This window comes from Adiantum capillus-veneris, chromosome 2, assembly GCF_014529385.1.
Source record: "Adiantum capillus-veneris isolate H3 chromosome 2, ASM1452938v2, whole genome shotgun sequence".
NCBI classification, from domain to species: domain Eukaryota; kingdom Viridiplantae; phylum Streptophyta; class Polypodiopsida; order Polypodiales; family Pteridaceae; genus Adiantum; species Adiantum capillus-veneris.
The window spans coordinates 132,404,230-132,428,772 of NC_140932.1; the positions used below are offsets into that span (position 1 = coordinate 132,404,230).

Genomic DNA, 24,543 nt, shown 5'->3' on the forward strand with positions numbered 1-24,543 from the left:
TGGCTCCGGTTTCCAAGGAGTCTTGGGTCTACCTTACAAATTTGGCCGCTTCAACATTAGAAGATTGTCGGCTTCAGATCCTCAAAGGCGTACAGTACCTGGATAAAGGCGAACTCATAAAAGCACCATTCAGCATGAACTTTCTGGATGACAAAAAATGTTTTGCAATGGTGGGAATTTATGTCAAAAACAAAAGGCACGAGGAGTTTCTCTAGCAGTAATAGTGAATTTTACACTAAATTTGTCTAGAATGTTTACAGACAGTACATCAAATGCGGGCGTAGATTTCAAGATCCCAAAGCTCCCTACAAGTCAAACATTATCTGGTTTGACCATGCAATCTGGTTTCTGCATAACCATCTTGCCCTTGTCTTTCCTAACTACCCCCCTGTCTACTACTTTCCTCTTCTTTGTTCCTGGCTTGGTGGACAAGCTAAATAGGCTCTTAAAGCTCAGATTGACTTTACGAAATTTCGTTCACTCATGTATGATGTATTGAAGGATCTCAAGGAAAATACCCCTGGTAGCACTATCACCCCATTTGGTAGCTTCAAAGGAGTGAAGCATATTGTAAGCCTCCTCAAACCTAGCTTAGATGTGGATGGTACACCATCCCTCAAAAACCCTCTAGCCATATCCACCCCTTCTCACTCTATTACTTCCTTCCTCACACCTTCGTCTTTTGTGGATTCAAACTTGGGGAGAGGGAAAGATAAAATCTTTATTAGAGAAAGAGGTAAGGGATATCCTCTATGACAACTCCCTGATTCTTGAATTTTTATGACAGGTAACCAGGACTGTAGTGGGCAGAATATGTATCCAGAAAGAGCCTTCGGAGGCAAAACTGTATGTTCATTGTCTGTTTACAAGCAGAATTTTTGAGTACTTCCCACCTATCCATAATTTTTCAGAATGCTTTGACATAGTGTTTGGTAGTCACTCTCTTCTTGAAGATGTTAGGATTGGCTGGACATACGAGAATTGTCTAAAATCTTATTTATACTCAACAGAGTTTTATCAAAACCTTTTGAAAATGAATGTGATTGCCATAAATATTCTCAATATTGTAAAGAATTAGGTGAATTTGGTTTACATGTTTGCACTACTAATCTCGGGATTATAGCAGATGACTATACTCGAGGACAACTTGGTAAGGGATTGAATCATATTCCACTTCATCCGAGGAACCCTCATTTGGCTTTTGCTTCACTATTACACTGTTTGGCTAACATAGCCAGTTTACTTAAACTCGATAATAACATTTGGTCTCAGCTTCCTGATACATTACTGGGAGTGTTTAAATATAAACTCTCTCTTCTACCAGGCTCCTGCCTTAAGGAGGAAACCACTTGGATCAATCCAGAGATATTGGCACGATTTAATGTGATAAAAGGCCATTGGTTTTTTGTGGGGTTAGGCAAAGCACCCAACATACCCACACTGATTTATAACTGTTTGGCTAAGATTGCAGTTGAACGAAGGCTTGATGGTAATGAATTCAAGCCTAACAATATGTCTATCCCTAAAACCATTAGCTTTATTAAGGAATGCCTTAATACATTTGGTTACATAGCAACCACAGATAAAATACTCATTCTCTTCTATATACACAAAAGCCACAAGCACAAATTTAGGTGGATCGTTGATGCCTCAAACTATATATTTACGCCTGTTACAGATACCATTACTGGATGTCTAAATTTAATTGTGCAGGACTTTGAAAGGATTTGTGCAATTAAAAAACAAATGTATAGAAACTTCCTTGGCAAAGAGGTTTCCACATTTTAGCTTGTCAAAAATTCTACGGAGGTTTTCCTCAATCTACCTAACAAGATTACGCATCTCTGTACTGTTGCCGACATCACACAATGCTACGAGAACATTCCCCTTATTGGTCCAGTAGGACTTATTGATATACTAAACAAACTTATTAAAATGGTTTTTGATGATAAAAGAAAGGAACGTTATTCATGTATCTCTATGGTTAGATTACCTTGTTGGATACAACAATCAACTAAGAGAATACCAACCCACTATGGATTGGGGGAGTTGGTTGATCTCATTGAATGGCTACTCTTAAATTGTTCTGTCAGGTTGGGTAACTCATGTTACCAACAGGTACATGGAATCCCTATGGGTTTTTCTTGTTCTCCTATCATGTGTAATTTGTACCTCGCCTATTTTGAATTCAAATGGGTTTCCAAAATGATGGAGCAACCTGAAACCTCAGAACTCCTTCAATCCTTTGACAATACTTTTCGATACATGGATGATATCTTTAACATAAATAATCCAGGCTTTAATACCTTTGTCAAAGATATTTACCCAGATGTACTTAAGATTGACTTAACTCCCTTAGAAGAGATTTCCATAGCAAAATATCGAAAGGTCACAAAAACGCCATTTCTTAATTTAGAAATAACATTGATACCGCTATATACGAGCGAATTTACTACTAAATACTTGTGGAAGAGAGACCAATTGATTCTTACATCTACGGAATTTGTAAAAAGGAAAAGTAATCGACCATATAATAACTCTATTAAAACATGTTTGGGCATGGTATATCTTATATTGTATTCCTCAACCAATACCTTTATAGCTTTTCAAGACCTACACAAGCTTATTTCCAAATTTATGTCCAATGGGTTTAATAGGAAAGATCTCACTTACACCATTTGTAAGTTTTTGAAAAATAGACTTTGGCCTAGAATAAGGACAGACATTGATATTCTCATCACACTGATGAGGTAGGCTCATGCTCTATGGGCCTACTGTCTCATGGAGTATGGAGCCTAGGTTTGGGCGGGCATATGTATATATATATATACATATATATATATACATATATATATATATATACATATATATATATATATACATATATATATATATATATACATATATATATATATACATATATATATATATATATATATATATATATATATATATATATATATATATACACACACACACATTTACTTACATCTGCTTTTTTTCGCCAACAAGGTGAGTTTCTTCACCGACTAACTAGACTTAGTGTAAAAATTTGCATTCACGGGATCAAAAATCCCAAAAAAAAATAAACCCGGGGATCACTGATGGCCGACTCAACCAAAATATGGGAAACGTTACTCGAAGGTGAGATTTACCAAGAATGAGTATCTGGCTAGGCACAATTGGTATTCCTCTTCTTTTTTTGTGGTCGGCGTGGATATGCCACCTATTTGGAGGAGAGAGGTTCCCTTTAATAAAGGTATTTCATTCTTAACTATAATACCATTCTTAGCATAACATGATGCGCATTCACCTAACCTACATGGTGCAGACTTCGCAAACGATTTAGGATTGCTCTGGATTGCATGTTGTCGAATGGCATGTAGGACTCGGAACGTAGCAAATTGCAAAGCTAGCTGTACGCACATGCCATCCGAGGCCCACTACTTAAGGAGGAGGTGAGTACTTGTGAAAGTACTCACTTAGTGCCTAGAGTTATTGTGAGAGAGAGCATATGCTGTTGAGTTAGAGTAGTGTAGCACTTTGCATTATGGAAAAGAGCAATGCAATTGTCGAGTATGGATCTATTGAGGTTGGTGTCCATTAGTTTTTTTTAATTCTTAAACTGTTAAGATCTACTATGCTGCGTAATCTTGTACTACGTAGGGTAGCAATACTGATATACCTTGTTGACATATTAACACCTATGAAAACTATTGCTTGTTGGTCTAAAAGCTGTACTGGTAGTTGGTGGGCTGCTTTGTACAGGACCTGCATGAACATAAAAAAAGATACAGGGATATTATCCCATACTACAATGCACCATCTCATGGCTTTGCTTCTGTAATACCACTCCGGGTATGAGTACATTGTTACCAACATGGAGGTGATGATACCTACATTTGGAGGCACTATGTAGATGGTGGAGTTTTTCTATACTCGTGCACTGGCATGTATATGTTTGCATAATATATTGGGGCAATTTTTTTTGTAGTATGCATCGGCATGAATACGAGGTGGGAACTTGTAACATCATGATTATTTAAGTACTGGCAGTAAGAGTAGTGATATTGCTGATGCTCAGAACGTCTGGTTTTACTAAGTGCTTTGGGACTTCATGTGATGAATGGCTATAAACAGTTGGTTTTTAACATTCATTGGGAGGAAAATATACCTCATTTTTTTTGTATTTACAGCATGTAATTTTCGTAATGGTTTGAACATGGACAGCCTGCATAGAGGTATTGATTTGCTCTAAAAACCGTACTTTACTATTATAGATGATCTTTGGGTGATGGCTTGTCGAGAAGTTATCACAGAGGTTAGCATGGAATGTTCTCAGAAGGTAAGTATGATGGGTCATGGCGAATCATGATGGAAATTTCCAGGCATGACTAGCCAATACATGCCTTTACTTTTGGTACGGGGTACAAGTGTACTCATTTGGTTTTTTTTTTTGGAAAAATAATAGTATGATGGTGTCTATCGGTAGAAATAGACAATGGCATAATGCTCTCACAATTATAGTACATAACCCAATCTTAGAAGATTTAAACACTTGTGTATCTATTGGGAGGAAGTTTACTACTAACTCCTCCTCACTTTGGGATGTATTATTGTTATGATATGATAATATGTCTACTGGCTTTAACTCGTTCTTTTTTTGTCCTTGTATGTTTTGCTAAAAGTCACTTGTGCTATCAATAGTAAAGTAACCTAAACATATATATAGACACACATATATGTATATATATATATATACACACACACACACACACATACATGTGTGTGTGTGCCATCTCCCCACTAGTAGAGATATTTCTAATTGGGAGATCTATGAAGATAGAGCATCGGGGTGGGGGGGGGGGGGGGGGGGGACATGTGGTCGGAGGGGCCCATGGAGAGAGAGAGAGAGAGAGAGAGAGAGAGAGAGAGAGAGAGAGAGAGAGAGAGGGAGGCAGTTGAATGTGTAGATGCAGATTTTGCCAAAATATTTTTCCTAATAGAAGAAAATAACAGAATGATTAAAATCTCAAGCATTTTCCGATAATTACACACTAAACCTTGTGAAATTTTGTCATTTTTCTACAAGGAAGGCTTGGAATCTACCCAAGAGTTTGTAATTTTAACCGATTAAAAGTACATTATAAACATGTTTTACACACAAAATTTGTTGCTCGAACTTCCTTTTGGTGAGTGCACAACACAACTCTACTTACTGCTCATAAAGCACCTTTCTTCTGCTCCTTCTTTACTTCCCCTCTTCACCCTTCACGGAGTCCAAAGCGAGGTATTTTGCTTTCTGATACCTCTTTCTCATGCCATAAAGAACCCCTTGACCACTCTTCTCATACACACACACACACACACACACACACACACACACACACACACACACACACACACACACACACACCTCTTCTCTTGCCGAGTAGAACCTGCTACTGCCTGTACATTTCCTCCAAATTTTCTTGCTATACCTTCTCAAAATCACTGCATTGCATCAGTCAAAACTCTCTAAAATTGGCGTGAGAACCCCTGCTAGATGATGTGGTAGTCCACAACAAGACCTTCAACAAAGCTGACATCTCACTTCAAAGTGCTTTCCCCCTGGTCCCTAGTGGTTTTATCCTTCTTCACCCGCACCTCTCTCCCCTTGTAGCGAGTGCACACAACAAAATTCCCTCGGTGTGTTGCTTGCTATAGCATTGCTTGACTTTTTTAAAAAGTCCACCACTACTCATCAGTTTTCTCACTTAAAATAGCTTTGCCTTTTCTATTTTAACCACAGGTGGGCCTCATCCCTTGGCCCATGGGCAACCACCATCCAAGTACACCACATTTGATTTACATACCGGCCAAAGTATTGGCAAGCTTCACCAATAGCTCCAACCAACAATCTCCTCATTAATTCTCTCACACCCATGTCAAGGCATTTGCAAGGCCACTTACCTTCAAGGTGCAAGCAGAGATGAATGCATTGGAGAAAGGCCTTTCCTTCGGATCCATTTAAAGTAGCTTAAAGCTTCTTGCAACTGCTATGTTGGGGATATACAACAATCAATGTGTTCCAGGAAACAACATTTTGAATAAGAAGCTCCTCAAATACTTATAGTGCTCTATGAAATTCACCATATTTGGCATGGATATAGTCCCAAACATTGCAAAAGACCACATTTCGCTTAAATTTCGGCCATAGCTTTGGCGAGCATAGCATTTGGCTCAATTACACCACATTTTTCATACACATTGACCATGGCTTTGCCAAGCACATCCCTATAAGCAATGTACTCCAAGAGATGAAATTCTGGAAAGTAAACTCCTCAAGCAACACGTTTGTTGTACATATTAAGCGAAGCATTGTTAAATTTGAAATGCCAAGGAGAAAACAAGTACCAAAAATTTGCCCGAGGGATGATAATGCCCAAAAATCTTGTGTCCTATTTGAGTTTTACCTAATGGACGTGGAGCGACATGGCAACGTGCTCCCAAATTAGCTCCATGACTTTGTCGATTGTCAATCAATAGCCCATTTTATAGTGAATGGTCATTGGATGTCTATTTTCTACAACATAACTCCCTACTATTACATTGGATCAATAGAATGTTTGATTTTCATTCCATTGTTAAAAGTAGTGGTTACATATCTTATGTGAGTGATACTGTTGGTACTAGTACATGAAAGTCGCCTCCAACGACAACATTTGCTTGACCTCTCCGTATTTCTTTACCGCACTATAGTATGAAAAGCTTTAAAGCTCCTCCCACCACTACTTCTTGCCCTACTCGTATTGGGCACATCCTACAATTAGGGGCATTCCAAGAGACAACATTCAACACATGAAGCTCATCAAGAAATTTTGGTGCTTTTATGAGTACGAGCTCGCGCGACCTGCCTACGGTTTTGAATGGAAAATCCTATAATTTTTCTCAAACTCACTCATGAGCACATGTAGAACCCCAAGAACCCCCGTAGTGATCTTGTCACATGAGACTAACTATCCGTGTTAACATAGCCCATGTTAACATGACTCTTATATAGCCATTGCCACATTTGGCATACATGTCAACCAAGGGAATGGCAAGCACAATGTTTCCTTTCAACAACCCCTAAATAACAATATCATCATAAAGTTTTTTGCCCATATCAGCATCTTGTGTAATCCCACATGCCTTCAAGGTGCAAGTGTATGTGATTGCATTTGGAGAGATGCCCTCTCTCTGTATATGCTCAAAACAGCCCAGAGTTTCCTAACCTTGACATTGTTGGACATACCCTGCAACCAATGCACTCCATGAGGCTACATTGTGGACATGAAGCTTGTTAAGGACCACACTAACGTGCTTTATGAAGTGCACCACATTTGGCATACATGTCAACCGGACAGTGCCAAGCACGATGTTTTCTTTCAACAACCCCTGACCAACAATATTATCAAGAATTCTTTTGCCCATATCAACATCTTGTGTAATGCCACATGCCTTCAAGGTGCAAGTGTATATGATTGTATTTGGAGAGTTGTCCTCTCTCTCCATCCACTCAAAACAGTCTAGAGCTTCATGACCCTAACCCTGTTGGACATATCCTGCAACAATCAATGCACTCCATGAGGAAAAATTGAGGACAAGAAGCTCGTTGAGGACCGCACCGTGCTTGAAATACATGCTAAGTAACATGCTTTATGAAGTGCACAACATTTGGCATACATATCGACCAAGGCAGTACCAAGCATGACATTTTCTTTCAACAACTCGTGACTAACTGTGGATTCTTTTGCCCATATCAACATCTTGTGTAATGACACATGACTTCAAGGTGCAAGTGCATGTGATTGCATTTGGAGAGATACTCTCTCTCTCTCTCTCTCTCTCTCTCTCTCTCTCTCTCTCTCTCTCTCTCTCTCTCTCTCTCTCTCTCCATCTTCTAAAAATAGACCATCCGCTTCCTAACCTCAGGTGACCCTTGCCTTGCAAGATGCAAGCGTATGTGATTGCATCTGCAGAGACACCCTCACCTCACATTCGCCAAAAACAACCGAGACCTTCTTGGCCCTTGGGCATACCTTGCAATCAATGCATTCCAAGAGATGACATCACGGAGGATGCTCCTCAAGCACTTGTCGTGCTCTATGAAGTGCACCACAACTGGCATACATGGCGAGCAAGAGGCAAGCATATGTGATTTCACTTTTGTGAATTCTCCACATGAACATCTTGTGTAATGCCACATGCTTTCCAGGTGCAAGTGTATGTGATCGCATTTGGAGAGAGGAGATGATACTCTCTAGATGCACGTGCTTCAGAACCTTGAAGATGTAGATTTTGTATAATATCTCTTTGCTCTTTGCCTTCTTCTTCTTCTTCTTGTCATCTTCCTTGGCTGCGGTAGGCTTCTTCCCTGCACATTTTTTGCAATCATCGCACTCTAGTTAGAGGCCCTTTGCTTTCCCTTGGCAACTAGTGCTGCAGATTTTTCCTTGGCTCCTAGAGCCTTTTGCTCTACTTGCGTAGCATCCTTTGCCTTGAGAAAGGTAGCCCAAGTGGAGAAGTGGAACCTGGGCATAACATGAAGATCGTCGAAACTCAGTCGTCATTGAAACCTCATGAAAATGATACTTTGGCTAGCGAGGGCAACACCAATATAATCACTGAGAGAGAGAGAGAGAGAGAGAGAGAGAGAGAGAGAGAGAGAGAGAGAGAGAGAGAGAGAGAGAGAGAGACACACACACAGATAGTTCTATTATCGTCCTTGGAGGTCAAATATGACCTATGGGACCAAATGAACGTGTCACGTGGTGTGAGTGGAGGTCATAAGTGGCTCTCGATACTCAAAAATGGCTGAAATGAGCGTCACAATAGAGAGTCCACATCGTGGTTGGGAGAGGAAGGTATGTAGGGAGAGCTCATGGTTGAATATATGGGGAAAAGAGGACCTAATGTGGTCAAAATCTGAGCACTCAAGTAGTGTGTGGTACTCACTCTCTCGCACTTGACGAGGGCATAAGGTGAAAATTCAATGAGACTCCTTGCCAGTGCCCCAACGTCCTGTCTCGCAGCGTAGAGAATGGGAGCTAAGACGACTGGAGGCAATGGTGTAGATTGCACTCGATGGGATGAGCTCAAGGATGTAGGGATGGGTTCGGTTACTGCGTTTGGAGAAGAAGAGAGATTTGCTCATTAACTTGGGAGTTGATCGACGCATCCTTGACCAAGTGACATGCATCCCATCTTCCAAACCATTTCTTGATGTCAAGCATCCACCCGGAACTTAGTATTTTGCTCTTGCATGTCTTTTAGACCTTTTGACTTGCTTCATATGCAATTCTAGGAAGTCGATACAAAGAGCTACGTTGTGTCTTAAGCATGTACTCCACAACCCTTTGCATGTCCAAGACCTCAATGGGAAGCGATCTGGACTCAAGAAGTAAGAGCATGTAGGGTGTTTGTGTCTTGACTTGGAGAAAGTTGGTGAGAAAACGCTTTTGGACATTCTCAAACTCTTTCCAAGTAGACTTCCCGATGCTACCACCCCACACCTCCACTCCATAAAGAAGCACCGGTGTCACCAATGTGTCAAAGAGGTACTTTTTGAGAGCCCAACACTTGATCTCTCCAGCATCAAACATATTCTCAAATGCATAATAAACCCTCTTTCCGGCTTCCAAGCGACGCATTGGGCAATCCTTCCATCTGTGATTGGATGGGACCTCAAGGCCAAGGTACTTGAAGCTATCTACCACTTCAAGTTGCTCATTGTTGTAGCTCATTGTTGTATACAATGCATGGATTTTCATCATTGAGGGTCTTTACAAGCATAACCTTGGTTTTGGATCCATTCACGATCAGCCCGCTATGTAGGCAAAATCGTTCCAAGACACTCATAAGCTTTTGTGCATCTTCTAAGGTATGTGCCAAGAGCACTACATCATCGGCATAAAGCAAAAGCATGATCACCGCATTTCCGATCTTAACCTCTTCTATGCCTTCTTGTTGCATAAAATCAAGAACCATGCATTCCAATTCATCAATGAGTAGCCCAACGAGGGTTGGGGAAAGTGGGCATCCTTGTTTGACACCAATGGTGCTTGCAAAAAATTCTGAAATTCCATCTCCTATACATAGTCGACATATCACTTTTTGGTAGATGCAAAAGACTGCATGCATAAATTCTCTCGGTACTTGAAGGATTTGCATACGTCTCCAAAGATTTCCTCGCGGTACCATGTCAAAAGCTTTCTTGAAATCCACAAAGCAACAATACAACTTTTTTCCTTTCAATTGAGACGCTTCCATAAGGACTCGAAGAGTGACAAGGTGATCAATAGTGCTATGATGCTTTCGAAAACCTGCTTGGCCTAGCGCACATTTGTTGTTCTTTTCATCCCATTCACTTATCTTCATCTCCATGATACATCCAAATAACTTTGCCATCAAAGAACCAACCATTATAGTGCGATAGTTGTTCACATTGCTTACATCTCCTCCTTTCTGCAAAGGTTTGATCCAATTTTCACTGAGGCAGGCCATGCTAAAGTGCAAGGTTAAACATATCGCGTATCCAATATCATGTTTTCTTGATTGTCCATATAATCATTTCAGCTTTGACACCTTGAAGGTCCCCTGCCTTGCGGGTAACAAGTTTCTCAAGCGCGCAACATACATCTTCAATGGTAAAGACGGGAGGCATAAACGGAAGGGAGCTACAACATTCCATCTTATCAACATTGGGCTGTTCATAGAGGTTCTTGCAATGCATATACATATCCTCAAGAGTCAAGTCACCAAAGCTCTCAACACGCTTGCCTTTTAGATTTTGCCATAACTTTCCACATGCATGTGCTTTCTCTTGCGCTAAAAGAAGTTGTTTTTTGACTTCCCACCTTCTCCTCTTTTTTGAACAAGTGCTTTGTATGTGTGTGAATGTTCCAAGTAACTTTCCTTGTCTTTGCTTGCATTCAACCTTAGCAAGTATTTTTGTGCTTGACTACATTCCATGTCTAACCATTTCTTCTTGGTGCTACCCTTCTTAGATCTTTTGCACGACATGTGTTTCACCGAAAAGCATTCCCTCGCACAAGAGCAAATTACTTCTTTGAAAACTTTCCACTTGCATTCTAATGTTGGGCTCTCTTGATGCTCTGTCATGCTTAACATTTTGTCCACCATATCAACATATATGAGTGCTCGTTTGAAGTCTAGACGTAGGTACAAATGATTCACATCATGATTGGAGGCTACATGCTCGGGTCTTTTACCACACTTGAGGTCAATACATAGCATCCTATGATCCGGTTCCGGATTCCATTCACCAAGTGTAAAGCTTTGTATGCATTCTAGATTGGCTTCCGAAAACAACATATAGTCGATCACACTATCACCATTGTGCTTTCTACATGTAAAGTCATTGGTGCCTTGCCATAAAGATACACCATTTGCAATGAGCATCATATGTAGAAGTGACTTTCCATAGTGATCCAATTCTTTTGCATCATTAGAACTTCGATTATACATGTATGAGTCATCCATTCTTCTTGAAACATGCGGCATGTCAACTTGTTGTGTGTCGTGTTGTAACGTATTTGTGTGAGCGTTCATGTCTCCAAAGACAATTACTTCACCTTGGTCCTTGTAATGAGCAATGTCTTCCTCTAGTTCAACAAAGGGATGATCTCTATCCATATCCAAGCGAGCATAAAAGTTGGAGTCATAGTGAGGAATGTAGCAGCCAACCACAAACATGACTTGACCATTGGATGGGCTGATTTTCAGCCATAAGTAGCATTTATACTTATCTTCTTTGACAATGGAAACATCTTTCAAACCCTTTTTTATCATACATGCTATGCCTCCTTGGCCTCTATGTTGCTTTGCATTTTGGTCCACATCAAATAATGCACATCATATTTCTCAAATCCAAGAATTCGTTGCACATCATGCTCCCATGTTTTGACAAGAAGTATCACATCGGAGTCATTGGTAAGCTCATCAATGCCAATTCCCGCATTCCATGGATAGCCGTTACAATTTCAAAAGCTTATTCGCAAGCGTGAGTTGGTCTCATAGATCATGTGTCCCTATTTGTTGGGTGGACTTGCATTCTCCTCAAGTGACTTTTCTTCTTGATATGACACCTTGATCTTCTTGGTTCTTTCCTCATATGCTTTGCGACGTACATTTTGTTGCATAAGAGTGTGATCCTCATATACATTACAACCCGTTCCTTTGAGGTAGATCCAACTATTGTTAAGGATGATCTTTCTCTTTACCTCATCAGCCATGGTGCATACAATAGGTCTTTCTCCCGAGCGAGGGACTCCTTGTTTTCCAACTCGATGTGTACCATAAGCCATGATTCCAGACATGCCAAAGTGTGTAGCAAAAAACTCTTCGATAGCAACCGCAAGAGATTGGGGTGTTTCCATGCTTTCCTCCTTGATTCCACTAATGACAATGTTCTTTGAGCGTTTTTTCCGTTCTTGCAATTCTTGAGTGTCCACATTCTCTACGAGAGAGAGAGAGAGAGAGAGAGAGAGAGAGAGAGAGAGAGAGAGAGAGAGAGATAGATTGAATTATCGTCCATGGAGGTCATATATGACCTATAGGACCAGAACAAAACAGTACAAAGGATTTCGTCTCATACATATCAGTTAAGGACTGAGAGTCCATCGAGTGGGGAGAAAAAAGATAAGGTGGGATGAACAAAAGTCTAAGATGAGGTAGGTGAGGAGGAGGGGGCCGGTTTGGGAGTTCGAAACTCTTGGATGATGGCTTTGCCTCCTCGGTAAACTGCCCATTTCCCTGCTGTGCGCGCTTCTCGCATCTTTTGGAGTTCGGTCTTCTTTTGTTTGAGTTGGGTGGGTGTGAGATCTTCGGCAAACCAAATTTTTGTGTCCTTGGAAAGCTTCGATTGCTCAAGGAGCTTGACTCGATCCGCTTTGGTCTTGAAGGTAAGAATTGCATGGTTGGTGCGACGCTCGTGAGCGAGAGTGGTGATTGTCGTTGGATCCCATTGTATCATGGGGGTTGTTGTTCGGATGCGATCGAAAGACTTGTGGAACTCGGGGTCCTCTTTTCCTTGCCAATGCGGACATTGAGAGCAATAGCATCTTGTCGTTGTTGTTCGCGTAGCGTAGACGCCACACGAACTTCGACTTCGCGAAAAATGACATCCTGTACTTAAGTTTTGACCTTCTCTGTGAGGGTGACTTCCGTCTTCGTATTGAGCTCGATTTCCTTTTGTTCCGTCTTCCCCTTGTTGGAGTCCTCCACTGTGGTGAGGCGAGACTCGATGGCTGCGAGTCTTTCCTTCAAAGCGTCATTTTCCTTGCGAAGTCTTTCGACTTCATGTTGAAGCTAGGCCATGCTGTCCACCTTTGGGGGTGTTGCCACGACGCCGGCGAATGTGGGCTTCACGCGAGAAGAGGCCCGAGTGGCCATGGTGGGCAGTCTCTCAAGAGAAAAAATCACCTTCAAAGGCTTATAATCAACTTTAATTAAAGGAGCTCTCTCTGTGTAGCAGGTCGAGACTCGGGTGAGCAGAGGCTGAGATTGGCGGGCTTCAACATGGGCAAGGCTGAGACTGAGACTGGCGAGGCTGAGATTGGCCGGGCCTGGGCATGGGCCGAGACTGGCGAGGCTGAGATTGGTTGGGGTGAGCAGGGGCTGAAACTGACGAGCTCTACAAAGAGCGAGAGTGCACGCGAGCAGCGCTGGGCGGGGTTGCTACTAGAGATGGGGAGCAGGGCTCTGTGGCCTCCCCTAGGGCTACCCCCTCACCCAAGGGAGACCGGAGACACAGTAGGCCGCTCAAGGGGCGCGCGCGCGCGCGCACGCGAGAGAGAGAGAGAGAGAGAGAGAGAGAGAGAGAGAGAGAGAGAGAGAGAGAGAGAGAGAGAGACTTTGGCTAGCAAGGGAAACACCAATATAATCACTGAGAGAGAGAGAGAGAGAGACTTTGGCTAGCGAGGGCAACACCAATATAATCACTGAGAGAGAGAGAGAGAGAGAGAGAGAGAGAGAGAGAGAGAGAGAGACCTTGAAGCGATTATGGACTCTGTCACTCTAGAGGATCTTGACCAGGGGACACACACACACACACACAGTGAAGTTATGGATCTCAAGTGTTGTGCTATTGTTCAAGGCCCACCCTCTAGTTGACTCTAGCAAGTTCTAGTCTTTAAGTCGGCACCTCTATTGAAAAAATCCATAAAAGGGCTATTTGATCTTAGAAAAACTTTTAAAGTCCAACACATATGGTGGAAAGGGGAGGAGGGATTCCATTTGGAGGGAAGCTGGTGCTAGCATTTCTCGCCACATGGCCTCCTCCCTTCTTGGAATCCCTTCCCTCATAATCTTAGTACATAAATATATGTATCATCCTTCTTTTGATTTGTGCCAATAACTTCAACAAAATAAAAAACCATGCCATATACCTAAGATAATGCAGAACATGCATTAGGCATCGTAAGGATGTTTCTTGCCTTGGAGAACATGTGATGAATGCTAAGATTATAGAAAAATTTTGCTAATATAATTCACTCACCGTTGTGAGTTCTACCAAAAAAAATAACAAAACATTATCGAAGATCTACAACAATAGAGGCATTCTAGGATAAGTGTGCCTCTGATTGTCATTTACCGCCACATATGACCCTTTTCTTGTATTCATTAGATAAGGAGTATTACATTAACGTTAATATTATATCCTTAAAGGAAAATTTCACGAAAGTGAGGCCTATCAATGACAACCCAAATTCCTAGGATTCATCGCAATTTATCATCCTTGCACCTCATACACCCATTTCGATCCATCTAGCATGCCATCTCTTACTGTGAAAGACCACTTTTGCATTTTTGGGTGACATTGCTACCTACAACTTCCGTACTCTCTCTCTCTCTCTCTCTCTCTCTCTCTCTCACACACACACACACACACACACACACACACCATCTTCCAAAGTTAACATATGAGCTGTCATGAATTGTACTTTTCTCACTAATGTTGAAGCTATCCAATTATCAAAAACTATAGAAATTGGGGGCAAATGAGCAACATTAAAAACGAACAATACTCTAGACACTCTTATAGAATTTCTCATTTCTTGTAGAGTCGTTGCCAATGTGCACTCGTCATTTTTGCAGTTGACTCGTGTCCTTAATCATGAGCATGAGAGAGAGAGAGAGAGAGAGAGAGAGAGAGGGGGGGGGGGGGGGGGAGGGAGGAAGATTGCATTCCACCAATGTCGGCAAGTAAGAGAAATGATGAACCTCAGATAGAGAGAGAGAGAGAGAGAGAGAGAGAGAGAGAGAGAGAGAGAAAGAGAGAGAGGGAAGTATATTGCATTCCACCAATGCTGGCAAGTAAGAGAAATGATGAGCCTCCCCCCCCCCCCCCCCCCCCCCCCCCCCCCCCTCTCTCTCTCTCTCTCTCTCTCTCTCTCTTTCTCTCTCAACTCTACATGAGGTGCCATACATTGGTGCTTTGTTAGCTTCAATATTGGGCATTGCCATTTTTCTCTCTCAAAGTACCTGGGCCTTTCAAGTTTTAGCACACCTAGCTACTCTGACTCTTATCATCAATTATTGTGGCTACCATCTGTTTCAGCAACTGTTAAACTTGTGTTAATGTCCGTTTAGTTGCCACAAAGAGGAGACTTACAATGGAATTAGTGAGCTTCATGCAATCGGGTCTAGCTACCAAGTACAAGAAGAGAGAGAAAGCCTTCCTCCATTGCTATCACCAAAGACTCCTCTTGAGTCCTCTAGGCTCTAAGGAAGACTTAAGCTATCTCCCGCTTCACCATGGTGTGCAGTGTGCACAAGCTTTTAAGAAAGAGCGAGAGAATTAGAAGGAGAACTCTTGAGAAGAGAGATCTTAACGTAGAGAGAGAGAGAGGTTCCTTTTTGCATACAACAACGTCTCTTCAAATTTCAAAGTTGGAGCGGGTTGTAGTTTGTCAACTCCTTCACACGATTTGTTGGGTCTGTGGAGCCAAGAAACCCTAGAGGATCCATCTCTCTCTCTCTCTCTCTCTCTCTCTCTCTCTCTCTCTCTCTCTCTCTCTCTCTCTCTCTCTCTCTCTCTCTCTCTCAAAAATAAAAATAAAAATAAAAATAAAAAAATAAAACAAAAAGTTGCAACAGTTGCCTTCATTTCCAATAGCCTCTCTCTCAACCTGTGATCTCTCTCTAGCCTTGCTTATTCATTATGCTTCTTCAACTTCCCCTCGTCTATTCAATTCTCGCAGAGCAGCCTTTTAATCACCAATTTCCATGGCGTCTCCTTTCCCCGGTTTGGCTCATTTTGGGAATTTATAAGATAGTGAAGGGCATTTTGGGAATTTTTGAAATTTGAGGGGTATTTTGGAAATTTCCACAAGTTGCAGAGGTATTTTACCAATTTCACCGGAAATAAAATATAGGAAAAGCTTGATGGCTATCCATCTAACGTGGGAAGAGAACAATAAATGAACGATGTGGGAAGTGGCAGCTTGCAACATCGATTGTTGTGCCTAGAGTGGAATGAAAAGCAAAGGCAGGGTCTTGTGGCCGTCTTTTAGGGGTGCATGACAAACAAGGCATCCAAGGGCTCGCCCATCTAGGTATAGTCTAGATTGTCAAGCAAGGTCTTCAACCCCGTACACACACATGCCCTCTCTCTCACTCTCATGCACATGCCACTAAAGGCCTGCACTAAACTGTCTCTCATTGTCAGCACGTGTGTCCCACATGCCACGAACTTAGCCCAGCTTCTCTCTCTCTCTCTCTCTCTCTTTCTCTCTCTCTCTCTCTCTCTCTCTCTCTCTCTCTCTCTCTCGGATGCCTCTTCGGTTGCCTTTGCTTGTTCACCTCCCCTCACGCCTATTCTCCTCTTGTCCCCCTCTAAGATTCCGGGTCCCCTCCATGCTCACCAGAGTCACCACCAACTAGCACCCATTTCTAGCCACTATTAAACTTTGAGTGTTAATGTCCTTTTAGTTGCCACAAAGAGGAGACTTACAATGAAATAGGTGAGCTTCATGCAACCGGGTCTAGTTACCTAGTACATGAAGAGAGAGAAAGTCATTTCTCCTCCATTGGTATCACCAAAGACTCCTCTTGAGTCCTCTAGGCTCTAGGGAAGACTTATGCTATATGTCACTTCACCATGGTGTGCAGTGTGTAGAAGCTTATAAGAAAGAGTGAGAGAATTAAAAGGAGAACTCTGGAGAAGTGAGATCTTAACGTAGAGAGAGCGAGACAAAGGTTCCTTTTTTCATACAAAAACTTCTCTTCAAATTTCAAACTTGGAGCAGGTTGTAGTGTTCCAGCCTCCCTAACACGATTTGCGGGGTTTGTGGAACCAAGAAACCCTAGAGGATCTCTCTCTCTCTCTCTCTCTCTCTCTCTCTCTCTCTCTCTCTCTCTCCAACAAAAAACGCAGCTGTTTTTTGACCTAGTAGATAGCACTTCACTCTTTTGATCATAACTTCTCCATCCGAACTCCGATTTGGGTGATCTATAGCCTTAATCAAAGAGCACAAAGCCTCTACGCATTGATGTAAAGACAAAAAATTTCAAAGTTATGGAAGACGTTTCTGTAACAGCGTTTCCAAAGTGAACAGATTCAGGAAAATTGACTCTCATCTCTTATTTTACATACAATGTCTTCCGGCACTCGCAAGGGTTCTTCTTCTTCAACAAAGTCCACAACCATTGTGGAAAATGATCCAAAATCTTCTAAGTGTGGAGATAGCAACACAACCACCCGACCAACGACATCGAAAAATCATGATCATGTCATACTTGGTATCATTGCAAGAGACCGTAAACAAACAAGGCGAAGACTTACAAGCACTTGCAATGGAGAACGGCACACTAAGGGTACTTGTGGTTGAGAATGAGAATCTCAAGAGGACACTTGAGATGCAAAAACCACGTTTGATGCAGCTTGAAGAGGAAGTCAAGGAATGTAAACTCTTTCTTGTGGACTTCAATGCTTTGAAGGAGCGGATGAGCAAAGTAGAGCATGACCATGTATTGAAAGAGGAGAAATTTGACGCCATGAGCCGGGATGTATGTGACATGAAAAATGTATGCACAAACAAGTCTTGGGCTGATATATGTGGTAGCAATGTGGTTTCTAATTCCTCACTCATGCAAGATATGGTTCAAACAAAGAACGTTGAGAATGTGGATGTGGAGGAGTTGAAGGAACGGGGAGCGACGTTCCAAGAACATTGTTATTCGTGGAATTCCCGAAGAGAAGCTAGAGACACCTCCTTCTCTTGCCATTGTTATCGAACATTTCTACAAAACCCACTTTGGCATGTCCAGAGTTATAGTCTATGGAGCACATAGAGTGGGGAAACAAGGAGCTCCTCGCTCGGGAGAACGGCCAATTGTATGCACCATGCCGGATGAGACCAAGCGAAATATTATCCTTGATAATAGTTGGATCTATTTGAGGGATAGAAAATATTTTGTATGTGAAGATCGCACTATTATGCAACAAAATATGCGTTGCAAGGCATATGAGGAAAGGAATAAGAAAAACAAGGAGATCGGTCATGAAGAAAATGTGCCCAAGGACGAGACAAGTCCCTTGAGCAAATAGGGATGAATAACCTATGAGACCAAATTACAATTAAAAATATGATTTTGGAATTGTAATGGATACCCATGGAATACGGGGGTTGGCATTTATGAACTAACAAGCAAAGCCGATATTGTACTTCTTGTTGAAACTTGGGAGCATGATACACAAAGGATTAATGGCTTGGAGAATTACAATGTACATTCATTGATGTGGTCAAAGAATCTTAAGCAACGAAGAGGACAAGGAGGGGTAGCATGTATGGTTAAGAAAGGATTGGAAGATTTTGTATCAATTGTAAAAGATAACAAGTACAAACGTTATGTATAGCTGAAAATTATGATAGAGCACCCATTTTTGTAGCCGGTTGCTACATTCCTCATCATGATTCCCCCTTTTATGCTTGCATAGATAGAGATCATCCATTTTTTTATTTAGAAGAGGACATTGCTTATTTCAAAGGTGAAGGTGATGTTATTGTATTTGGGGATATGAATGCTCACACAAAAACATTGCAACATGATACTCAACAATTTGATATGCCATACATTTCAAGGGAGTTGGAGGAAGTTCACTTGTATGATCATTCTTCAATGGATGAGAATGTCGACCAAATATCAGAATGAACGGTTCAAATTGTAGGTGATATGAACAACAAGATATGATCAATGGAGGTAAGTATGAATGGGGCATTCCAAGTAGACTAGGAACATATAGTCAAACGGGGCAACATAAGCTCATTTTCCTTCACACACACACACACAGCCACAAAAGCATAGGATTTTCGGCCTTGTTTCTACCCTCTGTGACTACCTTGGTAGATCTTACTACACTGGATTTGACAGGTATGATCATTAACCCTACAAGAACATGTATGTATTGCCAAAACAACATATCAGAGCAGTACAAAGTCACAAAATCTGCAAACTAGTAGGGCCAATGAAGGACTTTAAAACTCATCAAACACCAAGAGCCGGATCACTATGGAAAGTTACTGTTACACATGTTTAATAGCACGGGTATACTCATTGCCAATGGTGTATCTTTGTGGAGTGGAACCAATGGATTTACATGTAGGAAACATAATGGGGACAATGTGATTGACTATATGCTACTCTCCGAAGCCATCATGTATCGCATAAAGAGTTTTATATTTAACCAATGGACCTCGGAATCCGACCATCGCACCTTATATGTTGACCTTTCATGTGGAGAAGCAACTAAGCATGATAATCTCAGCCAAAGGAAAGAGAAATTATCACTATGTATGGATTTCAAACGGGCACCAATGTACATTGAAATGGTTGAGCTAAAATTATGGATGAAGAATCTTTAATATGATGCACCATTGGAAACTAAATGGGAAGCTTTCAAGAAAGTTATTTGTTCTTGTGCGGAAGAATGCTTTGCTATAAAGCATCTCCATGGTATCAACAAAGATAGATCACGCAAAAGGTGGTTTGATAAAGAATGTCAAGATTCTCGAAAGTCCTTGATAAAGCTTGATGCAACTATGGACAAAGACAACTGTCAAAGTCATTTGCATACTACAAGGCATTGATTCAAAAGAAGAGAAGAAGATGGGAAGTGAAGAAACAACTTTTTCAAGTCCAAGAAAAGGCACATGCATGTGGAAGATTTTGGAGAAACTTGAGGGGCAAGCGGGTTGAGAATTTTGGTAACTTGACTCTTGTGGATATGTACACACATTGTAGGCAATTATAAAAGCAAGAAAATGGTGAAAAAAATCCATTTTATGGTTCACTCCCATGTATGCCCTCTTTTTTTACCATTGAGGATGTATGCGGTGGGCTTGAAAAGTTGGCCACTCGCAAAGCGGGATATCTTCAAGATATCAAGCCGGAGATTATCAAATGGACGGGAGATTTTACCCATGAGTGGATGTGTGATATGTTCAACCTTGCACTTCAACATGGTATGCCTTATGATTGGAGTACTAATTGGGTGAACCCTCTGCATAAAGGAGGGGATGTAAAGAATGTAAACAACTACCAGATTATAATGATTGGGTCTCTTATGGCAAAGTTGTTTGGGTGCATAATGGAGATAAGATTGAGTGATTGGGCTGAAGAGAATGACAAGCGTGTAAAGGGACGAGCGGATTTTTGTCGATGCCATAGCACCATTGATCATCTTGTCACTCTTCGTGTTCTTATAGAGGAAAGTCGGTTGAAAGGCAAGCGATTGTATTGTTGTTTTGTGGACTTCAAGAAAGCCTTTGATATGATTCCACGTAACAATTTGTGGAGAAGGATGGAAGAACTCCAAGTGCCAAGTGAGTTTATGCTTGCGGTTTCTCGAATCTATGAGAAGGTGATTTGTCAATTGCACATGGGAAGAGAAATTTCAAAAATTTTTGTAAGCACTATTGGGGTTAAACAAGGATGTCCATTGTCACCAACTCTCTTTGGTCTATGCATCGATCGATTGGAACAAATGGTACTTGACTTTATGCAAGAAGAAGGCATTGAAGGGGTCATTATTTGCAATGCGGTAATCATGCTTTTGGTGTATGCGGATGATGTAGTGCTTCTAGCACACACTTTAGAAGATGCACAAAAGCTTATGGTTGTCCTTGAGAACTTTTGCTTGCATAGTGGGCTGATTGTGAATGAATCCAAAACAAAGGTTATGCTTGTAAAAACCAAGCCATGCATTGTGTACAACAATGAGACACTTGAAGTTGTTGAGAGCTTTAAGTACCTTGGCCTTGAGGTTCCGTCCAATCACAAGTGGCATGAATGTGCTATGCTTCATTTGGAAGCGGGAAAGAGAGCATATTATGCATTTGAGAACATGTCTAACGCGGGAAACATCAAGTGTTGGGTTCTCAAGAAGTATCTTTTTGGTGCATTGGTGACACCGGTTGTTCTTTATGGAGTTGAAGTGTGGGGCGTGAGCATCTCAAAGTCTACTTGGAAAGAGTTTGAGAATGTCCAAAAGAGTTTTCTTACAAACTTTCTCCGAGTGAAGACACAAACACCATATATGCTCCTACTTCTTGAGTCCGGATGTCTTCCAATTGAGGTTATTGGCATGGAAAGGGTTGTGGAGTACCTGATAAAGATGCGTCAAAACCCCTCACATCGACTTCCTACAATTGCATGGGAAGCAAGCAAAAAAAGTTCAAAAGACGCATAAAAGCAAGATCTTGAGCACGGGATGGATGCAAGAAATAAAGAAGTGGTTTGGGAGATGAGATACATTACACTTGCTACATGATGCTTCAATTGACTCCCAAGTGAATGAAGCCTTTCTACAACACCAATGTATTACGGCTTGGGAGAAATCTGGCGGGTCACGCTTCATACATTACACCACCCATATTGCCCCCAACTACAAAACCATGTTCTTCGCTGAAAGAGGAAACCATACTCACACTTACATGCTTGAGTCTATCCCCTTGTCGGCGATACGCACTATCGCAGCCATTCGGCTTAGGTCCCATTTCCTTCGATGCGAGATAGGGCGTTGGGGCAATGGAGAAGAGTCAAATAGATTGTGCACATTATGCTCACTGCAAGTTCGAGAGTCTGAGTACCACACACTACTAGAGTGCTCAGATTTTGGTCACATCCAGACTTGCTTCTCTCACATTTTCAGCCATAATTTAGTCCTACACACTTTCCTCTCCCAACCAAAGTGTGGGCTCTCCATTGCGACTCTCATCACCACAATTTTGGAGCATCGAGAGTCACTCATCAGCCATACACATACTACATCACATGTAACTTTGGTCCCATAGGTCATATTTGACCTCCAACGACGATAATAAAATCTATCGATCTATCTCTCTCTACTAGGCAACACCACACTGTGCATGCTACTTGAATTGGCTCATGAGAATGGTTGTTGGGGGGTGGGTGACCAATTAAACGGCAATGTTGGCTCAATATTGTTACCAATATGGACAAAGCCTTGAGGTTTAGAATGCAGTTGAGAAATAGGGTAGCTACTCTCTCTCTCTCTCTCTCTCTCTCTCTCTCTCTCTCTCTCTCTCTCTCTCTCTCTCTCTCTCTCTAACAAATGTTGCACCAATTGCCTTAATTTCCAATAGCCTCTCTCTCGATGATCTCTCTCAACCTGTGATCTCTCTCTAGCCTCGCTTATATAGGACGCCCCTTCAACTTCCCCCCAGTTGTTCAACTCTCGCAGAACGGCCTTTTGATCACCAATGTCCATGGCGTCTCCTTTCCTCGGCTCCACTCATTTTCGAAATTTTGAAGAGAGTAAGGGGAATTATGGGAATTTTTGGTCAAATATGAGGGGTAAATTTAGGAATTTTTGAAATTTGAGGGGTATTTTGGGAATTTCCACAAGTTGCAGATCTATTTTGAAGATAGTGAGGGGTATTATCGTTATTTCCCCTTTAAAAAAACATAGGAAAAGCTTGATGGCTGGCCATCTAATGTGGGAAGAGAACAATAAATGAACGATGTGAGAAGCGGCAGCCTGTAGCGTCGATCGTTGTGCCTAGAGTGGAATGAAAAGCAGAGGCGGGGTCTTATGGCCTTCTTTTGGGTGTGACAAATAGGGTAGCCAAGGGCTCGCCCATCTAGGTATAGTATAGACTGTCAAGCAAGTTTTTCAGCCCCCCCCCCCCCCCCCCCACACACACACACACACACACACATGCCCTCTCTCTCACTCTCATGTGCATGCCACTGGGGCTCTGCACTGAATCTCACGATCAACATGTGTGCCCCATGGGCCACAAACTTAGCCCAACTCTCTCTCTCTCTCTCTCTCTCTCTCTCTGTGTGTGTGTGTGTGTGTGTGTGTGTGTGTGTGTGTGTGTGTGTGTGTGTGTGTGTGTGTGTGTGTGTGTGTGTGTGTGTGTGTGTGTGTGTGTGTGTGTGTGTGTGTGTGTGTGTGTGTGTGTGTGTGTGTGTGTGTGTGGAGTGCTAGGTGTATCACAAACCTGTATCCAGTGATGAGGTAGAGAGAGAGAGGGACAATGAGGAAACATTGGAAGTGGAGCCATAAAAGGAATCTTGAGGCATGTCTACGTCATTGAAAAGCATAAAAACCATTATTTGAAGCGGACGCTATCGTGTTGCCTTGCATAGTTGTGCAACTATGCCAAAATTTTCATAGTGACTATTTTGGAATTGTTGGGGTATAAAGCCCAATGTGGTCGCCCAGGTAAGTGGGCGGGCCGCCAGGTATGTACACATATTCTTTTGTAAAAACCTAATAAGAACTCACTATGCTCTACACATTACAGTAGAGGGAGTTCACCATATCGTCGTGCTCTTCTTCTCGCACTCTCTCTCACGTCGCACTTCCGTTCGTACTCCTTCAACTGGTATCAGAGCTCAGATCGAGGCTCGGGGCAGCACTGCAGAAGGCTAGAGTCACCAGCTCATATTGGAGTGAAATTCATTATGAGGTCATCTCGGCCACCGTTCGGCTTCGACAAAGGTCTGCGCAGGCCATTTTCCACTACGTGGTCTCGGCGGGTGCAGATCCGACTCTGCAAATTTGGGGTTTTCGGCCTACGACTGCAGATGCTGAGGATATCGACACTCCCAGAGTGTTGATTTGTGGCTGTCTACACATCGAAGGACGGCTCACAGTTCTTGGAGGCGAGTCACATACGACACGGGCGCATCTACACACAGATTGTAGGCGACATCCACTAGTTCATCAGGTTGATATTGGTTCAGAGGTCAGTTTACAGGGGAAACTCTGCCAAATTTTTCCCAGGAAAGCAAACTACTATGAAGCGTAGCTATGGCTGGATCACAGGACACTGCTCTTTACAATATCAAGAAGCTGGATGGAACCAATTTCCCATTGTGGAAGCAGCAGATTTGGCACGTGTTGGTACAAAAGAAGCAGATAAAACCTATAAAGCTCAAGGGGATAAAACCAGAAGATATGGACGAAGATGAATGGAGCGAAATGGATGAATTGGCACTTTCTACCATTATGCTGACTTTGGC

At 42.0% G+C, this 24,543-nt stretch overlaps 1 pseudogene; it reads left to right on the forward strand.

The window, feature by feature from the left end:
• The first annotated feature begins 13,563 nt into the window (after positions 1–13,563).
• LOC147463652 (uncharacterized) lies at positions 13,564–13,801 on the forward strand (annotated as a pseudogene).
• The last annotated feature ends 10,742 nt before the right edge of the window (positions 13,802–24,543 follow it).